The 27056-nt window shown below is 48.4% G+C and overlaps 1 long non-coding RNA gene across 2 annotated transcripts in view; it reads left to right on the top strand.

Moving 5' to 3' along the window:
• LOC140597967 (uncharacterized) overlaps positions 1 to 17380 on the top strand; it is a 56562-nt gene extending 39182 nt beyond the window's left edge. The window contains exons 1-3 of one of the 2 annotated variants that reach the window (XR_012000060.1): positions 1080 to 1408; positions 1761 to 1885; positions 14647 to 17380. This is a non-coding gene — a long non-coding RNA (uncharacterized lncRNA). Of the gene's footprint in view, positions 1 to 1079; positions 1409 to 1760; positions 1886 to 14646 lie in introns of those variants that run through there. The other variant, XR_012000059.1, reaches the window with a different exon arrangement.
• The last annotated feature ends 9676 nt before the right edge of the window (positions 17381 to 27056 follow it).

The following is a 27056-nucleotide window of genomic DNA, read 5'->3' as shown; positions in this document are numbered from 1 at the left end:
ACTCATTTCCCTTCCGCCAGTGCTCTTAGAGTGTCTGTTTGGTGCCAGGCTCTGCTCGGAGTCACCAGGACAGAGTGTGAGCAAAGTGGGCCAGGTGCCTGCGTGGGAGGAGCCCCATCCTGGCCTGGTGCAGGAGACAGAGGGTGACATCTGCTGTGATCTGAACCGGGCACCATGGGAGGGGATGGCAGATGGTTATACCTGACCTGAGTTTGGGGGGCCATAGGGAGAGACACCTCAGCTTATTTCTGGACAGAACCCATTTCCAGGGACAGTGACATGAAATGAAATGGACTGTCTAGGCTGGAAAGAGTCCACTCTTTCTTGCCCTCCCAATCCATCCCCTGCCACCATGACCCCGTCTGCATGGAGGAGGGTGGATTAGAAGGATTTCTCTGAAGTCACACAGACCTGTGTTGAACTGCTGGGTGGCCCTGGGTAGGTCGTGGGACCACTCTCAGCCATAGTTTCCTTGTCCAGGCATGGGGACAGATGAAATAAGCACGGTGATGCAAACCACAGCTCACTGTGTCAGGTGCTGCCGGTGTGCCCATCACAGATTCCCATGTGTCACCTCATTTAACCCTTGCGACATGCCCTTGAGATCAGCACTGGTATCAGAGCCAAGACCAGGGTGAGGTGAGTGAGACCCTCACTACAGATACAAGATTGAAGGGGGTGCCAAAGAACTCAGTAACCAAGAAACAATTTTAATGCGATTTTTAAAAAGTAAATGCAAAAAAAACCCCCCACAAAATCCAGGGTGGCCAAACTATCAAGATTTTAAGTAAGACAGCACTTGTGTGATTCGGCCTCACGCTAATCCTGGCTCTGCATCACCCCATTTTGCAGATGAAGAACCGAGGCTCAGGGAGACTGTGTCTCCTCCTGCCTTATAACTGAGGGGCAGCGACAACAAGGCAGCAGCCTCTATTCTGCTCCTCCGGTCGTTCACCTCTCGCAGGGGAACAGGAAAATAGACAGTGACCAGCACGGAAGCAGGGGCAGCTGGGCCGCTGGGCTGAGGACCGGGTTACTGTTTAACATGCATCCAGAACCCGCAGCGCACTTTGAAATCGAAATGGACCAGGAAGCGCCCTGGTAAACTTAGCTCTTTAGTCTTTTGGGGGCACCTGGCTGTACTTCAGAGAGAAAGCAGATGAAGCAAAGACAAGCCCATTGTCAGGGACCCCAGATGGGAAGGAACAGAGAATCGGACACCAGGGAAGAGCACGTGGCTACTTGAAAGACATCACCCAGGGAAGGAGGAAGGAGCAAGACATAATCGTGTTTTTCTTTTCATGTGTTTTTTTTTAAACGACTTTTACAAACATGAGTTCATCTATTCATGACAAGATAGAGGTGGTGATTTTTATTTTACTACTGAGAAATTGCAACCCCAGAGAAGGTATGGACTTAACTCTGGGGAAATAGCATGGCTGATTCCTGTTTGGGGGTCCAGGAGGCTAGAACTCACGGCCTCTGCCTCCTATCCCTGCCTCTTTTCCCACAAATTCCATCTCAGCCGTTGCACAGACCAACACGCTCATTACGCAGAGCTCATTTTGATTAAACTCATAAGCAAGCACTAAGCTCACGATGTCTCTGAACTGGAAGGTACTGGTAGTTCTCTTGGCTTAGAAGCTCTGTGCCGTGAACACACCCACTTTCCCGTTCCTGTGTGTGCTAAAGTTATTTTTTACACCAGCATTTTGGATGTTGCACTCATAACCTGTTACATTTTCTTGTGCTTCTGTCAGGATCTTTCCGGCTGTCAGTGCTATTGTTGGCTCCTGTAGATGAGCATTGTAGAATGGCCCCAACAAACCAGGTCTCCTGCACCATGGGCTTCCCAGTGTGATATTGCTGCTCCTCCCAGCACTCGGTAGGTCTATTTCTGGGCTGGTCTTGGGCTTGCTTATACTTAGAGAATGTGGCCAAAGTGAATGTGGCCCAAAGGTGGAAAGAACCCAAGTGTCCTTGGATAGCCGGATGGACAAAATGTGTTATATCCATACATTGGAATATTATTCAGCCTTAAAAAGGAAAGAAATGCTCACGTCTGCCACAACATGGATTAAACACCCTATACTAAGTGAAATAAACCAGTCACAAAAGGACAAACATTGCATGATTCCAGTTCTTTTGATTTTTAAGATTTTTAAATTTTAAAAATTTATTTGAGAGAGAGTGAGAGAGCACAAGCAAGGGGAGGGCAGAGAGAGAGGGAGAAGCAGACTTGCTGCTGAGCAGGGAGCTGGCTGTGGGGCTTGCTCCCAGGATCCCGAGATTATGACCCAAGCTGAAGGCAGACGCCCAACTATCTGAGCCACCCAGGTGTCCCTGTATGATTCCACTTCTAGGAGATACCCAGAGTAGTCAAATTCCTGGAGGTGAAGGTAGTGTGGTGGCTGCTGATAGCTAGGCAGACTGGGGAATGGGGATTTAGTGTTTTATGGGTAGACTTTCTGTTTGGGAAGAAGATGGAAAAGTTCTGGAGATGGATGATGGTGATGGTGGCACAACCACATGAATGTACTTAATGTCACTGAATTATATACTTAAAAATGATTAAAGTGGTAACCTCTATGTTGCATGAATTTTATCACAATAAAAATACGTTTTGGAAAAAGCAAGGCTGGGCAAATTTGGATCCTAGGCCCTAAGGGGCCTCGCAGTTCCTGCCTTGGCTCTCTTGGAACACCTCCCCAAGACTGCCAAGCCAGGGAGCCAGTCCCACCTTCCAGAGGGTGAGGGGCCACTTGGAGGGTCCTGAGGTGCCCAGTGGCAGCCAGGGTGGGTAAGGTCAGCTGGGACTTCCCAGCCTTAGTACACCTACTAGCTGACTTGTGTTGCACGACTGGGTCCAGGGAAAACCCAAGGAAGAGCTGCTCAGCCAAGCCACAGAACCGGGAGAAAGACTATTGTTCCTTTAAGCCAATCCTTGCGTCTTTCCTTTTAGTTACTAACCTCTCTTCTCCATTTCTCTGTTCATGGCTTTGAGGAGGACACATATTATGCTCTTCCATCTAACTCCTATTTTATTTTTTCTTTTCTCTTAAAACACAGAACAAAGCCTTCCATTTCATTGTCACGTTGTAGCCAGGAATTTCCATCCTACCAAGTTTAAGTGATTGCTGGAGGGTCAGAAAGTAAAATACCAACCTTAGGTCTCCATCACCCTAAAAGGCTCATTGGTATCACATGAGCACCTGCTACAAGCTGTGGGCTCTCTCTTATGGAAAGCCTCCCCAAATTCTACATTAACTAAGGTAATTTTTTCCTATTTTCCCAGAAGAGGCTGAGCTCCCAGGAAATACATTGTTTACCTTTCTCCAGGTGGAATAATAACTTAAAAGTGGCTTTCTTAACCAATTAAGTTAGAGTTTAAGTCAATGAAACATGGACTCTCACTCACTGCTGATGGAAAAAGTCAGTAGTATGATCTTTCTGGAGATAGTGTGGCAATCTTGACCAAAACAATTAAAAATATACATATCCTGTGCGCCCCCCACATTTCACTTTTATTGATTTGTCCTAAGTAAATAATTGTGGCTATGAGCTGAGATTTAGCTGCATGGAAGTCCATCATGGTATCAATTATATTCATGAAAAATTGGGAATAACCTATATGTCCAACAAAAAGAGATTGGTTAAATACTTTAAAGTACAACCATAGAGGGGATCCTATGCAGCGTTAAAATTCTCTTGTAAGATAATCAGTGGTATAAAAAGATGCTCATAATCTGTTGTGAACCAGCATCTCAATAAAACAATTTAGTATGATTTCACTTTTATGAAAAATGTATTTATATAAAACATGTTCAACATGTTATATATATGTGTGTGTATAAGATATACAGGAAGTTGGGATGCCTGGGTGGCTCAGTGGTTGAGTGCCTGCCTTCAGCCCAAGGCATGATCCTGGAGTCCCAGGATGGAGTTCCACATCGGGCTCCCTGTGGGGAGCCTGCTTCTCTCTCTGCTTGTGTCTCTGCCTCTCTCTCTTTGTGTCTCTCATGAATGAATTTAAAAAAAATGTTTAAAAAAAAAAGATATACAGGAAGTTATATACCAAAATGTTAACAATGGTTACCTCTGGGAAATAGAATTAAGATTGATCTTAATTTCCTTTTTCTCCCATAATTCTATAATTGAGTGTAAACTTAAATGTTTTATAGTCGGTGGTTATTATTTTTACATTAGGAAGAAACACAATAAAAGAGGTGGTGACATTCAGTTAGAAATACCCATCAAACAAAATATGTAGTCTTAACCATGGACAGGAAGTTGAGAAAACATCATCCTTCCCTGGCCCAATTTTTTAAATATGCAGTTTGGAAGCAGCAAAGCCAGGTGTCCGAGACTTAGCTATGGAGCAGAAGAGGGAGATGTTGAGCATCGGGTCAGGATCACTAAAGGACATTTGTTCACTCAGCTTCCCACAGATCCTTGTCTAGGGAGCATAGCTAAAGACACTAAATGTGGTCTCCATCTGGATGGCCCCAGGCAACTGGATTAACACAGTGGCCCATGGAACCAAATCCCTGGATTGGAATCCTGGTTGTGCCTGTAACCAGCTTTGGCTCTTGGACAAGAATCCCAGACGCCAGTCTTTTGTTTACATGACGTAGGCTCAGCCACCATCTTGCTTGTACTGGCCCATTGGACGGTGAAAGGATTGAAAACAGAAGTTTCCTAGAAGAAATTTTCCTGGGAAAACCTAGAAGTTTTCCCAGAAGAAAGCACTGGAAGTAATTTAAAAATATCCAGGATCAAGGATTACTTCCTGGGTGAATCTGTGGTTCACCCCTCCCTGCCCTCCTTGGACCGCAGAGTTGGCTCTCTGGGCCTTCCCAGGGTGAGGAAGGGCAGTGGCCTTGGCACACACTCATTTCTCCTGGACTCTGTGTCAGGCGCTGACACTCCAAATGGCTCCCGGAGGGGTCGAGGTGTAGAGGCATAGCCTATCTGTGCCCCACATGGAGAGGCCAGAAGGAAAGACAAATGTTTTAAACTCTCAGCCACCCAGCCTCCTGTTCTTGATATTTCTCTAACATATGCTAACATATGCTTTCCTCAAGAACTTCAAAAACCTGCTTTTAGCAGCAATGAAAATAGGACCATGCGTCCAATTCAACCCTAAGCTTCAAAGTTTCCCTCTAATACCATTACCTCATGTACAGAAGAAAATGTAAATCTAAAATATGCTGGTGATTATAACCTTTCTTCCTGACAGACATTGTAATATAAATGCACATAAATTGAATTTCTTCTTTAAAGAAATTTGAATACCTTTGGAGCATTTTAGCAAATCATCTGCAGCCCTCGTGGCACCACATCAATGATCTGTGGAAAAGTGATCTGTCTGTAGCATGACTTCTGCAATAGAAGGATGGAGCAGGGCCGGGACATGCCAAGAAAAATAGGACGTACTTTATTGATATTCAAAATTTATTTTATTAAACTCGCACAAAAGAGACGCGGGGAGCTGGTGCTACCAGGGAAGGAGCTTCAAATATTAACTCCCTGAGTCCTGCTCACATCGTCTGCCTGCCAAAACTGGGGAGACAATGGGGAGAGACAAGCAATTGCAAATCTGCAGTTTTTCTTCATTTGGACTCTGCCGCCAGGCTACAACGCAGAGGCCTCACATTAACTACGAAATCAGAAATGGTAGTGGTGGTGAGCATTCGTGGGAGGCTTTGATGCATCAGATAAGAGTTCTTGGGCCCAGATGGCCTTTGGGGAGGAGGGAAGGAATGTTTGAATGGTGTGCGCTCACCAGCTTGCACCCAGATAGGAAGGCAGCCACTGAGGTCTCTGTCCTCTCAGGGGCTGAGTTCAGGCCTATTGGGGACTGACTGCTGATCGTCACTGCGAAGCTGGTAGGTTTAGGAGTCATAATAACAAAAACTGTGCCCAGCCCTCGAGCCTTCCCACCACGGCTTGAACTCTGGTCCTGGGCCTCTGTTCCACTCTAGGCTGGCACGTGAAAGCGACCAGTGTGCTCATCCAGTGCTTCTTTGGATCTGTGCTCAGTGGATCCCCAGGGACTCTAGGGCTGTGGTTTGGGTGCTCGACCTTAGCTCCGCCTGGAGTTGCCCACTGTCTAGAAACCTCCAAGATCGTAGGAAAGCTGCTGCTGGATTTGGGCTGGGTGGGAGTTTCAGGTTAGGAATGCCGCCTGGTGTACCTCATCCATAAATGCTGGAACTGCATTTGCAGGGGACCACTGTCCTCCAGGAGCGAATGCAGCGCATTCCCTGTGGGCCCCCTGCCCTGGGCCAACCACCACAAATAATGAAATGATGGTATGTCCACTTTCTCCATCACCTCTGGGCTCCAGGGGCCTGAAACTTCACCACACACATTCCTGCAGCCAAGAAGCCAGCTGAGGCTACAAGTCCTTTGGGCTGCCTAGAGGAGGCATCAGGGCACCCCTTTGCTTGGGCTGCTGGTCCTAAGCAAACTGCCCTAAGTTAGGACAGGCTCCTGTGCAGCTCTTCTTTGATCTCTCAGAGCATGCACCACCACCCCTCTTACAAAATAAAGCCACCAGCCCTGATCAGGGACAGGACCTACTATGACAGTGAGAGGATCTACAGGGGGAGCAGGAGTTGAGGAGAATGATTCTGAGCAGGGCCCCATGCCAGACTGCCCAGGTTGCAATCCTGGCTCCACCACCTTGGGGCTTAGAGCAAGTTAGCTTCCCCATCTATGGCTCAGTTTGCTTATCAGTGACATGGGGATAACACTCTCAGGCCACATGACATGAAACTGCCATCAGTGTGAGTCAGAAACAGTCGATTAGTGGCAATATCGTATGGTTCGTCCTACTAGGACATACCCACGAGTCATGGGGAAATTAATGAACAGGCACATGTAGAGAACTCAGGAATGCGCAGAGCACGGGGCTAGATCCTATGAGGGTTAGTTGATCCGGTATTCTCACCTGTGCTCTGCTGCCCACGGGAGAATTAGTCCTCATGGGGGTTCATTTTCCTGGGGTTTGTCTAGACTCATGGGGTTTAGGGAGGAGAGAAGATCCAGCTGACCTGGATCTGCATGGCCTTCTGTCCTCTCCTGTCCCACTCGCCTGCACTGAATCAGTGCACCTAGCACTGCCGCCCTGCACGCTGGTTGTCTCCATGCAGCCCCGTGCATTCGTTCAGCCAGGGCTGAGTCAAAGATGAGGCAGGTGAGACAAAATTTGCATAGGAGCCAGAAAACCCAGTGATCAGGATAAAATAATATTTTAATGCCATATTTTTCTTAGAATCAAAATTAATGCGAAAAATCCATGATAAACAAAATAGCAAAGCTTTAGAAAAGAAGACACCCAACAGAGCAGGGACTGGCGAGGGAGGGGGTGACTCAGACATGGGTGGGGTGGGGAAGCTGCAGGGGGGTTCTGTGGGGTGGGGGTCGGGGAGCGCGGCCTCCCCTCGTTTCCTCTTGAGCCACTAGTTATTGCTGCTCCACCTTTTCCATCTGTTACTTCCAGTTGGGGTTTTATTTTATTTTATTTTATTTTTCATGAATTTGGAGAATTTATTTTTGTTTGAAAAAAAAAAAACCCCAGCAACGGCGAGGGCAGATCATGTGACGCTGCGGCTGCGTGTTGGGCCGCGGTCTGCCCCCTCTGACAGCGCTTGTTGCAATCACATAATTGCTTGTTAGACTGAACTGTACTGATTTATGGGGGATCAATCTTTCTGCTGGTCTCCGTTCCGCAGGGTTCCGTGCCAGGAGGTTGTCAGAGAAGCTCATTTTACTAGAAGAGAGAAAACAAACAGGGAAAGGGTACTTGCACATGTGGAGGCCTGAGAACAGTGTTCTTTACCCCCTCCGCCACCTATACCTTTCATTATTTAACACCCCACAAGGCCACAAGTGAGTGGAGGAGATCTCCAGAACAAGCCCGGACTGTGCCCCAGGTCACCTGCCTTGTCCCTATGCCCGCCCTGTCTGGAACACATGAAAGGATGTGAAGTAGAGGAGCTGCCCTTTCCCTGATCTGTTCCTTACAGACCCTGGCAGAGTTTCCCTAGGGGGATTTGCAAAGCTCTTAACCTTGGTGGAGGCAGGGGGGCTCCAGTGGGGACCAGTGAGAGGCAGCTGGTCCGAGGAGGCAGTGGATCTTAGCGGCTGGGAAAGCTGGAGTGCGAATCCAGGCTCTCAGACTCCCTGCTGTGTGGTCCTGGACAGGTCAGTGAGCCTCGCCAAGCCTCAGTTTCCTAACCTGTAAAGTGGGACTTCCTCACTGGGCTCACATACCATGAGAAGAGTTGAAGTGCCTGAAGCCGTGGGCACAGTGCCTCGCATATAGTAAGTGCTCAATAAATACTGGTGGAGCCTCGCATATAGTAAGTGCTCATAAATGCTGGTGAACCCGGTAAAGTCACAGCACTACAGGGAGAGTCATATGTTTCTTTTTCCGTATTTCTCCCATTCTCTAGGGCGAACTCTGGGAAACAGAGCACGTTGGTCCTCTTCTGCATCCAGCCAATGTCGTGTATCCCTGAAGGTCAAAAACAAAGGTTACTAAGGAAAGGATGATGGGATTGGGAGCTGGGAAGCCTGGCTTGTAGTCCCCAGCTTTGGGCAAGTCCCTCTCCCATTCTGGGACACTAATTTCTCACCTGCAAAACAAAGGCTTGCCTGGACACGGCATCTCTGGAAGTTTACCCCAGGACCCTATGGGTGTTGCATCTTCTATAGCTCAGTGAGGGGAAGGAAGAGGGAGGAAGGGTTCTGGGGTCAAATTCATTTAGGGAAGGTTATAAGCAGTCCAAACAAGCTCCACACAGAACTTCTCAGAGCCCTTCCATGTTTAGCACTTCAGGGATCTGTCTGCCCATGGTTGGCCAAACATCATGGGGAAGCCATTCTGGAAGGGGCTGGGCTCGGCTCTTCTCTAAGGTCTGTCTACACCTGGGTGTGATTCTGAGGCTGACCAGGGCAAGTTACTGCAGACAAGGCGGAGCCAGCAGCAAACACATACAAAGCCTTTGCTCTTGTTGGGCTTACATTGTTAAGTCAAGAGAGACTAAACAAAGACATAATAGGTCAAGAGGAGGCGATACATACTAAGAAGGAAAATGAAACAGGCTAAAGGGACAGAAAGATTAGGGGCTAGTTTAGACAGGGATCAGGGAAGGTCCCTCTGATTTGGTAACATGTAAGCAGAGATCTGGATGGAGTGAGAAAGCCATATACACATCTGAGGGAGTGTTCGTCCAGAAGTAGCAAACTGTAAGTGCAAAGGGCCTGAGGCACAAGCACATTTGGATGTTCAAGGAACAGGGAGAGGCCACTGGGGCTTGAGTGGAGTGAATAAGAGGGAGAGAAGTAGAAGAAAGTGACCAGAGAAGCATCTATAGAGCCTTGTAGGCTACCCAAGAACTTGGATTGTATTTTTTTTAAATAAATAACTGATTGAGACATATTTGCATGTCCTACAGTTTACAATTTTTGAGTACACACCCCAAGGCCTTTATTTATCAAGTTGTACAATCCTCACAAAATTTATTTTAGAGCATTCTTATCACCAGCATGATTCCCTTATGTACATTTAACATCACTCCTCCCTCCCCTCTGCACACTCCCGCCCCAGGTTTTCTGTCTTTAGAGCTTTGCCTCTTCTGTCTGGCTTCTTTCACTGAGCATAACGGTTTTGAGATTTGTTCATGTTGTAGCTTGTGCCTATAGTTCATTCCTTTTTTCGTGCTGAATAGTATTCCAAACTGGATTGTATTTGAAACAGTGACAGGAGTCAAGGGAAGGTCTGGCGCATAAGAGAGATGTATCATGTCAGCACCTGTGTGCACATTCCAGGCAGGGTGAGCCCATGGATATGGCATGGTTTAGTCTACCTCTGCCACTTGCAGGGTCATCCTTAGACCAGTCATTTCACCTTTCTGAGTCTTAATTTTTCTTATTTCTTTTCTTCCCCCTCTTTTTATTGTGGTAGCATAGACAATAATGCTAAATTTATACTTTGAAACATTTTTTAAAACAATTTTATGTATAAGTAAATGAAAAATCTTAAAAAAAAGATTTTATTTATGTATTCATGAGAGACACAAAGAAAGGGACAGAGTCGCAGAGGGAGAAGCAGGCTCCCTTCAGGGAACCCTGATGCAGGACTCGATCCCAGGACCCCAGGATTACAACCTGAGCCAAAGGCAGACGCTCAACCACTGAGCCACCCAGGTGTCCCTCCTTTGAACTGTTTTTAAGTGTACAGTTCAATGGCATTGAGGACATTCCAGTTGTGCAGCCATCACCATCATCCACTTCTAGAACTTCTCCATCATTTCCAAACTAAAACTTTGTACCTGTTAAACAAAAAATTCCTATTCTTCCCACCCCAGCCCCCAGCACCCGCCATTCTATTTTCCTGTCTTCTGCGAATTTGACCACTCTGAGCACCTCACACAAGAGGAATCAGACAGTATTTATCTTTTTGTGTCCGGCTTCTTTCACTTAGCATCACACTCTCAAAGTCCATCCACACTGTAGCAAGTGTCAGGATTTCCTTCCTTTTTTTCAGGATGACTCCTGTCCCATTGTATGTATTTGCTAGAGTTTGTTGATCCGTTTATCCCTTGATGGGCATTTGGGCCATTTCCACCTTGTGGCTACTGTAAATGACACCGCCTTGAACATGGGTGTGCGATCATCTTTAGAGTGGGGATGGTAGCAGTTACTAACCTGACACACCTGTCATGAGGATTTAATGAAACAATTCACACGAGTGCTCAGCACAGGGCCTGGCACGCAGAAGGTGCCAAATGGACACCATTCAATACAGATTCAATGACAATTGAGCTTGTTATTATCAGTGATGATCTGCTGCCAAGCATGCGATCAAGAAATAGCACAAAGCTCTGAACTTGAAGAGAGGGCATAGGGGGTTGTCCTTTTAAAACATAAATACAGTTTCTATTATAAAAATAACATGGCCATAGTTTTTGGAAATTTAGAATACAGCAGAGGAAAAAAAAGTCCCACCCATAATCTTACCACTTGAACTGAGAGTATCAGTTTCCTTCCACTTCAGAGGGATTCAACAGACTGTCCTTCAGTAGAACGGAGGGGAGCTGGAAAGCCTGGGTTTTGGGGGGGCGAGCTGGGGGTGGCCAAGGGACCCCAAGGAAGATCTGCCTTGAGAGCAGTCATGGTTGGGGATTTGCTTGTGCTTTCGAAAACCTGAGGCCCGGCTGGCTCAGCTGAGCTGGGATGCATTTTTTGGCTCCAGCGTTGGGAGAGAGAGAGAGAAATCAAGAAAAGGAAATATCATTTCCTTAACTACTAGGTATTAATATCCTGTTTAATTTAATTTCGGCTTTCTGCGCTGTTGAGCTTTTTTTCCCTCTAACATACAGTGTCAGCTTGGCAGGGAGTTTCTGACAGTATCAAAAGAGGATTTAGCTCTGAATCCTTGCCATGAAAGTGTCTCTATCTGCGCCCAGTGTAGGCTTTCAGAAGCGAGCATTGTGTCCCGTGAAGACGGTAATTGAGTGAATGAGGCCTGGCACCTGGGCCTGCCGCGGAGCCCTGATAAGGACATAAAGACAGGCTGAAAGGGCCTGCTTGCCAGAGGCGGAGAGGCTGGTGCGTCCCCGGGAGGAGGGGAGCCCAGCCATCCCTGCAGAGAGCTGAACGTGGGGAGCTCAGCCCCTGCAGCCCTGCAGAGGGGGGGTCCTGGGCAGAGCGGAGGTCTGAGTGTTCTGCACCTCAACACAGTGAACTGGCATACACGGGGGGCGGGTGGGAGATAAGCAGGTGGCAAGTGAGGTGGGGCTGGCCCGGCTGGCTGATATGCCCTCTGTTTCTTGATAAACACCATATTCATATTTGGCAGACCCTCCTCCAGCCAGCCACTTAAAAAATCCAGCCTCAGTTCTCTGGGCTTGTGTCTATTTAGTCTTGTCTTTTTGGGGGGCAGTGTGTTCCACCACGTAGAAGACTGAATCAGGACCCCAGGGAGTCTGAATGGTTGATTTACCTACTGATTCCAGTGTGCATTCACCAGCCCTTGGTCAGGCCTTACAACCCTGAATGGGACTGCCCATCTCTGAGATCTCAGGGCTGATCATGAAACCCCATCCCACCCCAAAGAAAAACAAACTCATTCTGTTCCTTCTCCTGTGAACTGAAGACAGTTTAATGGATACATGACTATAGGGTTATTGCCTACCTACCCACCCATCCATCCACCCATCCATCCATCCATCTACCCAACCATCTATCCATCTATCCATCGATACACCCATACCCCCATCCATCCACCCATCCATCCACCTACCCATCCATCCATCTATCCAACCACTCATTCATCCACACATCCATCCACCTATCCTTCTATCCATCCACCAACCCCTCAACCCATATATCCATACATTCCAATAGCCTACACGCCCATCTATCCATCCATTCATCCATCAACTTTGGAGATCCTGTTATGTGTCAGGCACTAGTGGATGACATCTTTTAATGGGCTTTTAGTGGTGACAGCCTTGGATAAGAAGTTGAAGCTTAAATCCCTAATTAGCTGTGTGTACTTAGCTAAGTCACTGCTTTAGAGTTTGCCACAATTGGGAGCTACTCTAGTTAGGGGCAGGCAGACTTTTTAAACCATTTCTCCCAAACTCCAGTAGTTAATATAAGTTAGCTTCTTTCTCTTTTTTTCTCTTTCTTCTTCTTCTTTTCTTTCTTTTCTTTCTTTTCTTTCTTTCTTTCTTTCTTCTTTCTTTCCTTCTTTTTAAAGATTTATTTATTTATTTGAGAGTGAGAGAGAGCGCAAGTGGGAAGGGTAGAGGGAGAGGGAGACAGAGAATCTTAAGCAGACTCTGAGCTGATTCTGGAGCCTGATGTGGGGCTTGGTCCCATGACCCTGAGATCACAACCTGGGCCACAACCAAGAGCCAGACACCCAACAGACTCTGCCACCTAGGCACCCCAACCTGAGTTCATTTCTTATTCATGATTAAAATAAGTGTTCTTGATTGATGGACAGCTTTCCTACGTGTAGTGACTCAGGGGCTCTGGTTCCTTCCATCTTGAAACTCAACCCTCTAATAGTCCATGGAGCTCTTTCCAGTCTGCTGGTACATGAGGAAAGAAAAAAATAAGGATCAACTATGTGAGGCCTGAAAGTGGTGCACATCCCTTCTGCCTATATTCTATCCGCCAGAGCTCAGCCCTATGGCCATAGCTGACAGTAAGGGTGGCTGTGTGCCCAGGAAGGCGAGGAGAACACACACACTGGAAGTGCCAGCAGGCTCTGCCATTGGGTCTCCAGATGGTTTTTGATGTCAAAGAAACAGTAAAATGTTAGATACCAACACAAAGAGGTAGGTCAAAGATTTCTGGATTTCCTTTACTTCCCTGGCAGAAAGTTAGTTATTACCTCTGCCGCCAAGTGCAGGGAGATTCTTCAATTGATCTAACAGCCTGAGGCATCAGTGCTGGCGTATTCAGGAACAGATAGCAGAGGAGTTTTTTTTTTTTTTTTTGACATCTCAACTCAGAACCTTTCTTTTCTTTTTTAAGATTTATTTCTTTATTTTAGAGAGAAAAAGAGTGAGCAAGCACGAGCCAGGGGAGGGGCAGAAGGAGAGGGAGAACCTCAAGCAGACTCCCTGTTGAGCTCAGGGCCCAACGTGGGGCTTGATCTCAGAATGCTGAGAATATGACCTGAGCTGAAATCATGAGTCAGATGCTCAACCTACTGAGCCACTCAGGCACCCCCAAGAACCTTGCAAATATAACCAGAACCCTGTACCAAAATTGAAGTGAGAAGGTCAAGTCTAACCTCTTTAAATATTTGATCTTGGAAGGGAGAAATTAAAAGCCCATAGCATCATCCAATTATAATCTTCTTTATTTTTTTAAAAAATTTTTTTATTTATTTATGATAGTCACAGAGAGAGAGAGAGAGGCAGAGGCACAGGCGGAGGGAGAAGCAGGCTCCATGCACCGGGAGCCCGACGTGGGATTCGATCCCGGGTCTCCAGGATCGCGCCCTGGGCCAAAGGCAGGCGCCAAACCGCTGCGCCACCCAGGGATCCCCTATAATCTTCTTTTATCTGGAATTCTGATGGACAAGTTTATACTTAGTTTTTTCTAGAAATCTATCTAAGCATAGGTTTCAAAATCATTACCACCATCACCATCATTAACATTTATTAAGTGCTTACCATGTGCCAGGTACTGTTTCAAGAGTTTGATAGAATTCTGTCTTTTACCCATGTTTTGGGGCAAGTATGATTATTATCTCTGTCACGGGATTCTGGGACAGGAAGGCATTCAGCTAAGATCAGACATGATCCTGGTGCTATTGGGTGGCAGAGCAGGCAAGAATGATTTCGGTGGCATTCCTTAAGCCCAACGGCATCAAGGTATCACTGGGACTTTAGGCCCAATGCAGGAGATTTTCCCAAAGATCCCTCCCAGGGCCGTGTATGCCAGTTTTCCCATCCATAAAATGGGGATGCCAGTCACCATCCTGTCTCTACGGGCAGCTTTGCTGAAAGGATCCTGAAGAGAAGAATGGGCTCGGAGGCACTTGTCCAAGCATACAAGGGCACACGTGAGCAGGATCATTGCTTTGAGTGTCCTATCATTTGTTTGCAGGCTTTTCTCTGCCTTTGGCCTCAAAATTGCTTCAAAAGCATCAAGTGACTTACTCAGCAGAGTGAAGGCTCAAGACAGAACGTGGTGTTCAAATGCAGTGTTTGCCTTTGGAATATTAACCTCGAGAGGCTCGGGTGAGCTGGGAAGTCGAGAGCCTTCCCCTCGGTCCCTGGCAGCCTGCTCAGGCTGTGCGTGTTTTTCCAGCTCGAAGAGTGATGAGCCTCTTCTGCACACTCCAGATGTTTCCAGCCCTGCGGCGCCGTCGTCTAAAGCAAGCTGCTGGGCACCGACTCTTCGGGTGACATTCTCCCACAGGTTCTCTCGAATGGGTTTGGCTTCGCTGCAGGGAATGCGGCAAAGACCCGTGTTCGTGTTTTCTCTCGTAAAGAATACGGACACCGTAATCTGCTTTACATCTGGGTCTGACTGCACACAAGCGAGAGTGGGTGGAATGGGTGGTGGGCGAGTCAGCTGCGGGGGGAGGCGGGGGCCCCCCCGCCGATAGCACACCTGTGCAGGTGTGACAGGGCAGCTCGCTGGGCGGAGGAGTCTCCAGAAGATGCGAGGCCCCTCCACTGGAGGCTGGAGGAGGGGACTGTTGCTGTTTTTTAGTGATTCCGGGCTCTTTCCCCCTTGGAGCATTTCTGGTTCTGTCTGGGTTCTCTGGAAGCAGTTAGAAGAAACAGCTGGATGTTGGAGGGAAAATGTCTAATGTGCTTAACATCTTTATAAAGGCGATTCACATTTAGAGAAAGGATTTGGGTTGATTTTCCCCAAACCAGCAATCTTCTCTCTCTGTGCAAAGGCTTTCCTGAAACTTCCCAATGTGTAGAGGGTGGATTAAACAAGTGAGAAGTCATAAAGTGCAGCCCTATTTAAAAAGAGGCACCTATGGCCCAGGCATCTGATTATGGATGAGTGTTGAGTGCCACTTGCAAAGTGTGCAGCCGGCCTGCCTTAAATAACTCTCCCTAGGCCCAAGCAGTCCTGAAGAGGTTTCTAGGATTAGATCACAGCCTGGCAAAAGCAGAGCAAGTCTGGAAAAGTCCTAGGAGGATGGAAAAACATTTTTTCCTCTTTTGTTTCAAATCTATCAGATCAAGCAGCTGATGCAAGCTTTGGACCAAATGAAACATTTCAATAACTCATACTGTTAAATCACAATCAGCTGGAGGAATTTTGATTTGCGATCGGCTCAGGAGAACATTCTTGGGGATATTTTGAAAGGATCACCAAGAGCAAATTACTGCCATTGTTCCTTAAGGGAAAAAGGATTTGTTTTATTCCATAAACTGCAGGGCGCTCAGCAGGGTAACTGGCAGACGGAAGAGGGCCTCATCAAGTGTCTTAGTCAGCTTGGGCTGCTCTAACAAAATACCTTAGACTGGGTGGCTTGAGCAAGAGAAAGTTACTTTTCACAGTTCTGGAGGCTGGCAGGCCCTACTTCGAAGGGCCAGCTGATTTGATTCCTGGCTTGCAGATGGTCTTCTTGTTTAGTAGAGAAAGACAGCTCTTTCTTCGTGTTGTTTCTTCTTATAAGGCCACTAACCCCATCCTGAGGATTCCACCCTGGGTCACTTGATTCCCTCCCAAAGGCCTCATCTCCAAATATTATCACATTGGGAGTTAGGGCTTCAACATATGAGTTCAGGCAGGGGTTGCCGGGGAAGGGGTTGGGGGGTGGGCACGAGTTCCATAGCACCAAGTCGCCCCTGGGACCCTCAAAACATTGAACAAACCAAGACACAAATGCCTCCCCCAGTGATGTCTGTTAGAGATGCTTCTCCCTTAAGCACAAAGGCGGGAAATATCCTAATTGTCTGTGTGGGTCACACAGTCACCCAGAAGGTCTGGCTCTACACATGGCGCCTTGTGCTGTGAGCTAGGCAACGTTTACACAGGCAGGCCTGGAACCAAAAAAAAAAAAAAAAGTGCCAAAGGATGAGCCTGCCGTTGCCGGGATTTTCCCTCAATGTTTATTGCATGAAAGATGGGCTTTGTCCTTTGGAGCATGGTGTGGGAAATAAACTTGGCCTGACAGGTAAACTCTTAAGAGGCCAGCAAATCCAGGTGATTCAGCGTGTGGAATCTCAGCCTCTCACTTGGCCATATTTTCAAAAGAGAAGACAGCTAATGGGAATAAGTTCCTTACATTAAAAATATACTTACACTTAACAGCACCAAACCACTTAAGTTGGCAGCGGACCAATTATTAATTAGACGAATGGCCTTTTATAAATCCCTCTGTGGCCTCCAGACAACTGATGGGTTTATGGTCCATGCATTAGGGAACGTGGTTCCTCTGTGGTTATAATTATCCACAGTTGCTGACCGTTTGAGGGTCATCACACCAAAAAACAGCTGCTCCGTGGACATGCTGTCCTGTGCCGCCACATGGGTGACGGGGAGGAAGCAGAAATAGGAGAGCAGGGTTTCCTTCTGCTGCCCTTCCTAGCTGTTTGGTCTTGGCATAGCCCCTGGAAGTTTTTCCTTAGTTTTCTCTCCTGGATGTGTGTGCAAGCGATCCGTCGAGGTTACACCTGCCCCGGGACCCTGGCCGGGCACTCAGAATGCTGCCTCCCTCCAGCCCCACCATCCGCGCCCATCCAATCAGAAGCAAAGCGACTAACTCCCTGCCCTTGACGACTATTGTTCCCGGGGAGCAGATCTGACCGTGTTGGACCCCGGCTTTGTTCCTGTCTGTGAATGTTCATAAAGTTGAAAGTTTTGGAAATTGGTGAAGTTTCTGTAACTCTTTAAAAAAAATATTTAGAGGCCGGGAAAAGAATGGCCTTGCTCCTGCAACACAAAGAGCTGCTCGGAGAAAAAACGAGTGGGAGATATCAGAAAGGGAGACAGAACAGGAGAGACTCCTAACTGTGGGAAACGAACAAGGGGGGGTGGTGGAAAGGGAGGTGGGCGGGGGGCAGGGGTGGCTGGGTGACAGGCACTGAGGGGGGCCCTTGATGGGATGGGCACTGGGTGTTATGCTATATGTTGGCAAATTGAACACCAATAAATAAATAAATAAATAAATAAATAAATAAATAAATAAAAAGAGCTGCTCAAGATCTTGGCTGGGGGTGCTGAGGAACAAGGATTTAATGGGGCCCCGTAGGCATGGGATTAGTCCAGTCTATGCCCCGTGTCCATCCATGGAGGAGGAGACCCTCCCGAGGTCACTCAGGGCCTTTCCATCTGCTGGTGCTCTCATCAACCCCTGCACCCACGGAACCCTCCACCCCGTTAACTGCATCCTGACAGCAAACAGGAGCTCAGCGCTAAGATTGGATGTGCCCAGCCCCGCAGAGATGCCCATCAATTCTGCCCGCTTCCCATTGGCCAGAGCTGGGTCACATGGCCACCCGAACTGCAAAGGAGGCTGGGAAATGTAGTCTACCTGGATGCCCAGGACGAAAGGGCAAACAGGTAGGTGGACAGTAGCGGGCTAGCCTCGGCCTGGCCCCAGTAACACAATCCCAAGTTGGCGGTTCAGCTGACAGCATGTTTTATTTTTGTGACTGTGGGTATCACATTGTGCTTTCTTTCTTTGGAGACTGAGAATACAAAAGAAAATGACTAAACCTCAAAGCCAGCCATTTCTCAGACTCTCTGGCTCCCAAAGAGCTAAAATCTTTAGATGTCAGAGGCTGCTTTGTTCACAACGAATGTCACATTCGTCCTAAGGGACGTATTTGACATTGGGTGGCAGAGTTGAAGGGTTCCATGCTGCTCTTGTCGAAACTCGGTTTTCCTTGAACTACCTGTTCCCCGTTTATTACCCCTATCCTGAAACCTAGTTCCCAAAAAAGCCTGGAGTTTCAGCTTCGTCCAGTAGATCTTCTTAAGGCTCCGTGCTAGTCCGATGGGTGACATTATGTGTGTTCATGAGAAAATCATTCGAAGGGCTACAAATGAGTCCTTTAGTAATACCCAGGAGTCATAATGTCTGTGACATAATGAACCTTCCTAAATTACAGCCTACACTAATTAGATCACTTATTGCTACATTCCAGGCCCTGAAACAATTTGCTTAAAGTGATAGTTACCTCTAATGAAAAGATACATAACGGCAAATGTCAGCAACCCTTTTAAATCCTCCACGACTTATCACGAGGACGAGTGTTCCTGGTGGTGCCACATCTTTTGTCACCATTTCCTCCTAAATCAGGTGGGTATTTTACGACCGCTTGGACACGGAATTCCCCGGGGGTAGTAAGAAGATGAGGGAAGGGCTCACCGTCTCCTTCAGTCCTCCTTAGCCTGGCCGCCCCACCCCACCATTCACTGTGGCCCAAATGCTCCCAGCATCTTGCCTAGAAAGATCTACGGCTATCAGCTACTTGTAGAGTGGCCTTTCCTGGAATGCCTGGGGTTCCTGCCCACCTGGCAGGGGCGGGGTTCCCTGGTCTCCCTGATCCCTTCCCGAGGGGGGCGTATTTCACAGCCATCTCCCTGATGAGGTTGGGAGGGCTGTGCCAGTCACGGGGGCTGATGGAAACCAGGGTCTGGCGAGGGCTGGCACTGTCACCACCAGGTCAGGCCTGCAGCAGCTGACACTCAGGATCATTTGAGGAAGGCTTCACAAGGCACTATCTGCAAGGATGTGGGCAAGGATGCTGAGAAACGCAAGGTATGACAGCAGGGCTGTGGCGCCCCTCAGCCCAAAGGGACAAAGGGAGGGAGCCGTTATCAGAATCCAGATGAGAGAATTGTACAGGCAGGGTCTTCTCGAGCCACCTGCTGAGCCCCCTCCCGGCCTGTCTTGGATGCCCCACAGGGAGCTGGCAGGTAACTGCCCCAACTCATTCTCCTCCTTTCCTCTCTGCCTCCCTCCTTCTAGTCCCTCACTGGGCTCCCTATTGCCCCAGTCTCCTGATAGCTGGGGGTTCGAGGGACAGATGAGCAGGGAGGGTGTGGGAACGATCCTGACTATTTGGATCAGCCTTCTGGGCCATAGAGCAGGGAGGGGAGAGTGGGGAGCAGCTTTGAGGGGACGGGACACACGGATGCCCAGCACTGTCCGGTTCTGCCTACAGCCGTGTTGTTTGGGAGACCATCTTCCCTGCCTGCTGTGCTTCCAGGTCCACCTAAGTTCCCTAGGGCCCTGAGCAGTGTGGGTGAGAGCCAGTACCCTGGACCACCCGGGGTCTCAGCCTTGGCTTGGCTCCTTCTGGGAATCGATGGCTGCCCCTCAGGGACATCTGATGGTTCTACAGTGATACTCCTCTGCCAGAAAACAGCCAGGATGTGAGGCTTCCTTGAGTTTAAGTGCACCCTTGATAGCCTGAGGGTGTGTCTCCATGATAATGAAGGCGTCCCATCAGAAAAACAGGCCAACAACTGCACCCACTTAGAGAATGGGGTCTGTCTCCCACACTCCTCATTTTTTAAAAAAGATTATTTATTTATTTATTCATGAGAGAGAGACAGAGACAGAGACAGAGACAGAGACAGAGACAGGCAGAGGGAGAAGCAGACTCCATGCAGGGAGCCCCAACATGGGACTCGATCCCAGGTCTCTAGGATCAGGCCCTGGGCTGAAGGCGGTGCTAAACCGCTGGGACACCCCGGCTGCCCCCCACACTGCTCATTTTTAAAAAACTCTAGAACTGAAAGGGACTCATCTGTTGCCACCACGGGCCCCACTGTGGCTGTCCTTTAGGCCATGTAGTGTGTGTGTGTGTGACTACTTAGGCCACCCGGGGCATGGAGGCAAGGGAGGGGCTGGGTTGAGCCCAGGGCAGGATGGAGGCAGAGGGAGCCATGGGTCAGGGCAGGGAGAAGAGGCCTTTTTCTAATACCTTCTCACCAGGGATGGGCAGGCACCAGCTCTCACCTGGAGAACACCACCTGGCCACAGCACCTGCCATGACTTTCTTGTTGGAAAAAGGGTCCAGATCACATAGGTGGTGGGGGCAAGTGATACTGGGCTAGGAATTGCAGATGAGCCTTGCAGTTTGGGAAGGTTTTATTCCAGAACCCAGAAAAAACAGAGCTGACCTTCTTCCAACCCGCAAAATGGCCAGCAGCCCTGAAACATCGGCTTCCTGAAACCTAGAGCGAAACTTCCAAGGACCCTGCCTGTCTAAAGCAAAAAAGCCCCAAAGTAAAAACTTCTTATTCTTTCTCCTAGTTTCCAGGGTGGGTCAGAGGCCAAGAGACTTTAGTTCTAATCCTCATTCTGCCGTGTACCAGCTGTAACCTTGCAGTAATCACACATCTCCCTGCATCTCCTTTGTGCAATTCCAAGATTGCTTTAAAACACTAGTAAGGGGGGATCCCTGGGTGGCTCAGCGGTTTGGCACCTGCCCTTGGCCCAGGGCGTGATCCTGGGGTCCTGGAATCTAGTCCAACATTGGGCTCCCTGCATGGTGCCTGCTTCTCCCTCAGCCTGTGTCTCTGCCCCGCCCCCTCTCTCTCTCTGTGTTTCTCATGAATGAATAAATAAAATCTTAAAAAATAAAACACTAGTAAGTAAAATAATATCAATGTTAATGGAAAACAGTATACTAAGTGCTTGTGGCGGGTGACAGCCACTGTCCACCCAACAAGTGAGCTCTTCCTGTGTGGAGCTCCCCCTAGGAGGCAGCAGCCCATCCAGGGATGGTTTTCAGCCCTCCTCATGTACAGATGGGGTCTGTGTTCCAATAAAACTTTATTTACAAAAACAGGTGGTGGGCTGCATTTGGCCCACAGGCCATAGTTAGCCTCTAGTATAGAGAATGCCTGTATATCCTTTTTCTAAATTTACCAGCTACTAATGTTCACTAATCACCTGTTAAGCACCATTCGCTGATCTGCATCTGCCGTGTGCAGGAATGTGGCAAGGTTCTGGATCTTACTCTTAAATTCTTCAGCCAGCGTCTATTGAACCCCCTCTTGTGTGCCAGGTGCAAAGTCCCTCTGGAATTTGGCTGTGAGCAACAGAGGCTCAGGCTCTGCCTGCAAAGTTACATTCCAGGGGCTGCGACGGATACAGAGAAGCACAAGTGCTAGGGAGCATGTAGGGAGGACCTCTAATTCAGACTGGGAGGGAAAGGGGGGCTTCTCAGGGGCACTAACACACAGGGCAAGGTGACTGCTGCCTTCATGGATCTTCCAAGATGTGTCCTTGGCACCTGGCACGCTCACTCTTGCCCTGCCTGAGACCGGCCGCGGGGGACTCTGAAACACTAGGAGATGGTCTAGCCACAGGATGGAGGGATCCTGAATCCCCAGATCATCACAGGGAGAAAAGCTGCCTAGGGACCATAAGCACCTTCTTTGAGTTGTCATATGAGTGAGAAATAAATCTCATTGTGTCGCGATGCTGCAATTAGAGGGGTTATGTATTACGGCATCTAGCGCTATCCTCGTTAATAAAATGCTTTATGCACACCGTCTCGTTTAAGCTTCTCAGAAATCCTGTGCAATACCCCAGTTTTACAGATAAGGATGCTGAGTCTCAGAGAGGTTAAGTGGCTTCTCTGAGGTCACACAGCTAGTAAATTAAATAGCCCACAGTCTATCCCGGAGGAGTCCGTCTCCAGCGCCCACACTTCTGAGCCCCGTCTGCGGCTCAGATTCTGATTGATACATAACCCAGCCCTCCTGTCCTGTCTGTGCAGCTTAGCCCAGAAGAAGCAGGGGACCGTCCTGTCCTGGGACTCACATTAATGGGATGAGACAGGATTTCCCCAGGGCTGGGACCGAAGGCCAGAGGCCAGACAGGAAAGGGCAGTTGCCCTGCCTTGGGGAGAGCCCGGTTTGCAGGCGTTTGGAGACTGCTGCGGGCCCCAGACCCTGAATTCCTCCGAGACCGTGGGAGAGAGAGAGGCAGGCAAGTGGGAGGACCCCCAGGATCCCTTCTCGGTTCCTGCTTCCTTGCAAATGTTTTCCTTCGCTGGCCAGTGAGGTACCTCTCTCTTTGTAGCCAACATGTCCAAGGCTGACAGGCTAAAACTGCTCGCTTGCTTTTAAGTGTCAGGAGATGTAAATAGTTTTAGTCTTCAGTGGTTTCTGATTGAATCTCCTTTTGAAGTAATGATAGCTATAATTTAAAGCAACAGTTACCATATTTTCCTTGCTGCCTGGCCGTCTTTGAAGCGCTAAGTATAAATCTGCTTAAAATCTTAAAATAGCTGTAGCCCTGTCTCAATATTCGACCAGGAGCCAGGGAGATTCGGCCTCTAATTGCCATCATCTGTAACTAATATCAGGAGCGGAGCGGGCCCGTGACAAGGTGGCCAGCAGAATTGCTCTGACCTGGGCAGGGAGGTGGAGGCAGAGACATGGTCTCCCCTGGGCACCCTTGACTTCGGTTGGAGTTCGGAAGAAGCCCGTCCTGAAATTAGGACCAAATGGGCTCTGGGCTGTTAGGAGATCTTTCGGGACCGTCTTTTCCAGGCCTCTCCAGGACTGTGATGGAAATGAGCAGGGCCTCTCCTGCAAAACAGAACCCAGAATGTTCAAGGGCGGGCAAGGCCTTGGTCCCAGCTGATGGAATTCCCAGGGGCCGTGTCCAAGGCCAGGTTAAGGCATGTCATCCTTCTTCAGAGGAGGAGGCCGGCTGCAGAGATTTCCAGGGTGGCTGCTCACCCATGGGGAATAATACACAACCATTTCTGCCGCACGTTGACAAACACAGTTAAAATAGCTCTTCAGGGATGCCTGGGTGGCTCAGTGGCTGAGCATCTGCCTTTGGCCCAGGGCATGATCCCGGGGTCCTGGGATCGAGTCCTGCATCCGGCTCCCCATGAGGAGCCTGCTTCTCCCTCTGCCTGTGTCTCTGCCTCTCTCTATGTGTCTCGTATGAATAAATAAATAAGATCTTTAAAAAACAATAAAAAATAATAAAATAGTGTTCACTCTTAAATTGGCCACTGCATTTTTGTTTATTCATGAATATGAATTTATTCGACAAACACTTACCATGTCCCTACTGCATGCAGGGCAGTGAGCAAAACAGTTGAGAACTCCAGCCTTGACAGGTTACACTAAGCGCTATTGAGATAAGGAAGACAGGGAAGGGCTAGGGAGCAAAATAAAGGAAAGGAAGAGAGGAGTGGTGACCTTGCACTTTTAAATAGCCTTGACTGTCACCAAGAAGGTGGCATTAAGTGGCTTTTCTGTCTTTGTAAAAACTTTTCAACAGAAGGTGTACCATGTATATGGGCATTCTTTTTTTTTTTTCCTTAAGATTTTATTGATTTGAGAGAGTGAGAGAGTGTGAGAGAACGAAGCACCAATTGGGAGTGGGGAGGGGCAGAAGGAGAGGGAGAAGCAGGCTCCCTGCTGAGCAGGGAGCCCGATGTGGGGCTCGACCCCAGGACCCTGGGATCATGACCTGAGCCGAAGGCATACGCTTAACCAACTGAGCCACCCAGGTGCCTCATATTTAAGGCATTTTGAAGAATCATGGTGGGAAATGTTCAGAAAAGTTGACAATATGTATCTTTCAGTGCCAGGATTTCAGGTGATTTTAACTTCTGCTTTACTGTGCAGGCATTTTCTGAATGTCCTAGGATCAACATGAATGTGTTTTAGGAAAAGGTGGCAATTGAGTTTGGCAGTTCCCCCAGTAAATTAAACATAGAATTACCATATGGCCCAGCAATTCCACACCTGGGTATATATACCTGAAAGAATTGGAAGTAAATATTCCAACAAAAACTTGTGTGCGAAGGCTCATAGCAGCAGCATTCACAATAGCTACAAGATAGAAGCTGCTCGAAAGTCCCCCAGTGGGTGGAGGGATTAGCAACCTGGGGTGCATCCATGCCATGGAATATTATTTGGCCAAAAAAGGAACAAAGTGCTGCTAGACACTACAACAAAGATGAACCTTGAAGACAGTATGCTCGGTGAAAGAAGACAGATGCAAAAAAACACATAGTGTAGCATTCCATTTATATGAAATTTTCAGAATAGTCAAATCCATAGAGACAGAAACTGGTTGCCTTGGTTTAGGGTTTTGGACTATAGGGTTTTTGGAGTAGGGTGGGCAGTGACGAAAATATTCTGGAACCTAGATGGTGGCAATGACTGTGTATCACTGAATATTCTAGAGTCACTGAATTGTGTGCTTTATTATTTATTTTATTTTATTTTAAATTTGTTTGAATTCAATTAACATGAAATGTTAATTAACACATAATTAATGAACATATAATGTATTATTATTTTTGGAGGTAGAGGTCAGTGATATATATATATATATATATATATATATATATATATATATATATATCTCAGTCTTATATAACACCCATTGCTCATCTTATCACGTGCTCTCCTTAATGCCCAGCACCCAGTTGCCCCATCCCCCCACCCACCTTCCCTCCAGCAACCCTCAGTTTGTTTCCCTGAGTTAAGAATCTCACATGGTTTGTCTCCCTCTCTGATTTCTTCTTGTTTTATTTTTTTCCTCTCTTCCCCTATGATCCTTTGTTTTGTTTCTTAAATTCCACATACGAGTGAGATCATATGATAATTGTCTTTCACTGATTGACTTATTTCACTCAACAGAATACCCTCCAGTTCCATCCATGTCCTTGCAAATTGCAAGATTGCATTTTTTTTTTGATGGCTGCATAGTAGTACTTTAAACTTGGTAAAATGGTAAATTTGATGTTATACATATTTTTCTATAATAAAGAAGAAATGGGGATGCCTGGGTGGCTCAGCAGTTGAGCGTCTGCCTTTGGCTCAGGGCGTGACCCCGGGGTCCCAGATCGAGTCCCACATTGGGCTCCCTGCAAGGAGCTGCTTCTCCCTCTGCCTGTCTCTTTCTGTGTCCCTCATGAATAAATAAATAAAATCTAATAAAAGAAGAAGAAGAAACAGTTGTTGGGGAGTTCCTAGAAAACTCAGTTGGCCCTATACGCCCAGGAGAGGCCTATGGTGTTTGTCAGGTGACCGAGGTGTCAAGTGCTGGGGGAGCTTGGCAGCGGCCCCATTAGAAAATCTCATTTCTTCTAGTAATTTAGCAAGCACCTCCTGGATGCCTGGCAGTGAGGCCACGAGGGTGGGCACCGGCAGGCCTCCTCCCATGGAACCTCCAGCCGGAAGTGGCCTGGGAAGGGCCACGAGGTAGTTGAGTGGGCCGAGGGGAGGCATGGGGGGAAGCTGTTTGTGTGAGGCTGAGCTGTGAATCCAGTTGCTTCTGCCCTGGCCGCGACACGCCTCTCTGGGCCGAGGATACAGATCTCAAAGGAGAGGCCAGACAGACACTCTGGGAGGCCACGCCGAGTGCATGATGGGGGTTAGCAGCAAAACAAGCTGGGTGGCTCTGGAGCCCATTAAGGGATTAACAATTTTCCACAGATGATCCACAGAAAGGGCAGTCTGGACACAAATAATTGAGAAAGAGCCTGCTCTCCTAAAACCTGGGCATTCCAGCCTCCCTCAGAAGAAATTCTCATGCTTGCGAGGGCTGCAGAAGTGAAGATTTTTCCGTGGAGGGCGAGGGAGGAGAGGGGCCCTTTCCTACCATCACGTGCACGGGGCACGCCCTGTCTTCACACCTGCCTCTTGCCCTGGCCTCGCCCGGGACCCAGACACCAGCGCCTGCCATATGACCGCCCAGCTGCACCCCTGGGACTCAGCCCGCACCGCGTGACTCACTAGAACTTTCTGGGTCATGCTTTAGAGCTGAGTGCCTTTGTGCCAAAATATAAGGCAGAAAGATGCCAGCAGCCCAAGGGGCTCATCTGCTTCTCTTGCTATTTCTCCAGTGAGAAAAGGCAATGGCCTGCTCCAGGCCGAGGCACACAGATGTGGGCAGCTGCCAGCACAGCAGAGGCTTAGTGCCCACTCCAGCCTTAAGAGAAGTCACCTTGCTCCTGCGCACAACAGGGTGAAGGCCTCCCACCCCGCCCAGGGGGGCCCCTGGGTTGGCACGCCTTTCATCTCCTGCCTCCTCCCCACTGCCTTCTGAGCACTTGACCCCATCTAGCCAAACCCGACTGTCCTGGAACAGCTCCGGTCCTTCCTCACCTCCAGGCCCTTGTGTCTCCTGTTCCCTCCCCTGGGCGCCACCCCCCCCCCCCCCGCCCCCAACGTGCCACCTGTTGCAATCCCAGCCGTGCTGCACCACTCATCTCAAATGCCACCTCCTCTGTGAGCCCTCCCTCCTCGAGAGTGTTCTGGCCCCCCTGCTTTTCTCAGGGAGCTGTCTGCCAGGGGGAGGCTTCACTGGTGCGACTCCTCAATCTTAAAGGGATCCAACAGAGGGCATCTTGGTGGCTGAGTGATTGAGCGTCTGCCTTTGGCTCAGGTCATGATCCCAGGGTCCTGGGATCGAGTCTTGCATTAGGTTCCCCATTGCCTATGTCTCTGCCTCTCTCTCTGTGTCTCTCATGAATAAATAAATAAAACATTTTTAAAAAGGCTCCAATGGGGCCCTATGGTGTAGACCAGGACTTAGG

Source organism: Vulpes vulpes, chromosome 2 (assembly GCF_048418805.1).
Source record: "Vulpes vulpes isolate BD-2025 chromosome 2, VulVul3, whole genome shotgun sequence".
In the NCBI taxonomy this organism is placed as follows: Eukaryota; Metazoa; Chordata; class Mammalia; order Carnivora; family Canidae; genus Vulpes; species Vulpes vulpes.
The sequence above is the reverse complement of the archived record's forward strand: the minus strand, read 5'-3'. Positions and strand labels throughout refer to the sequence as shown.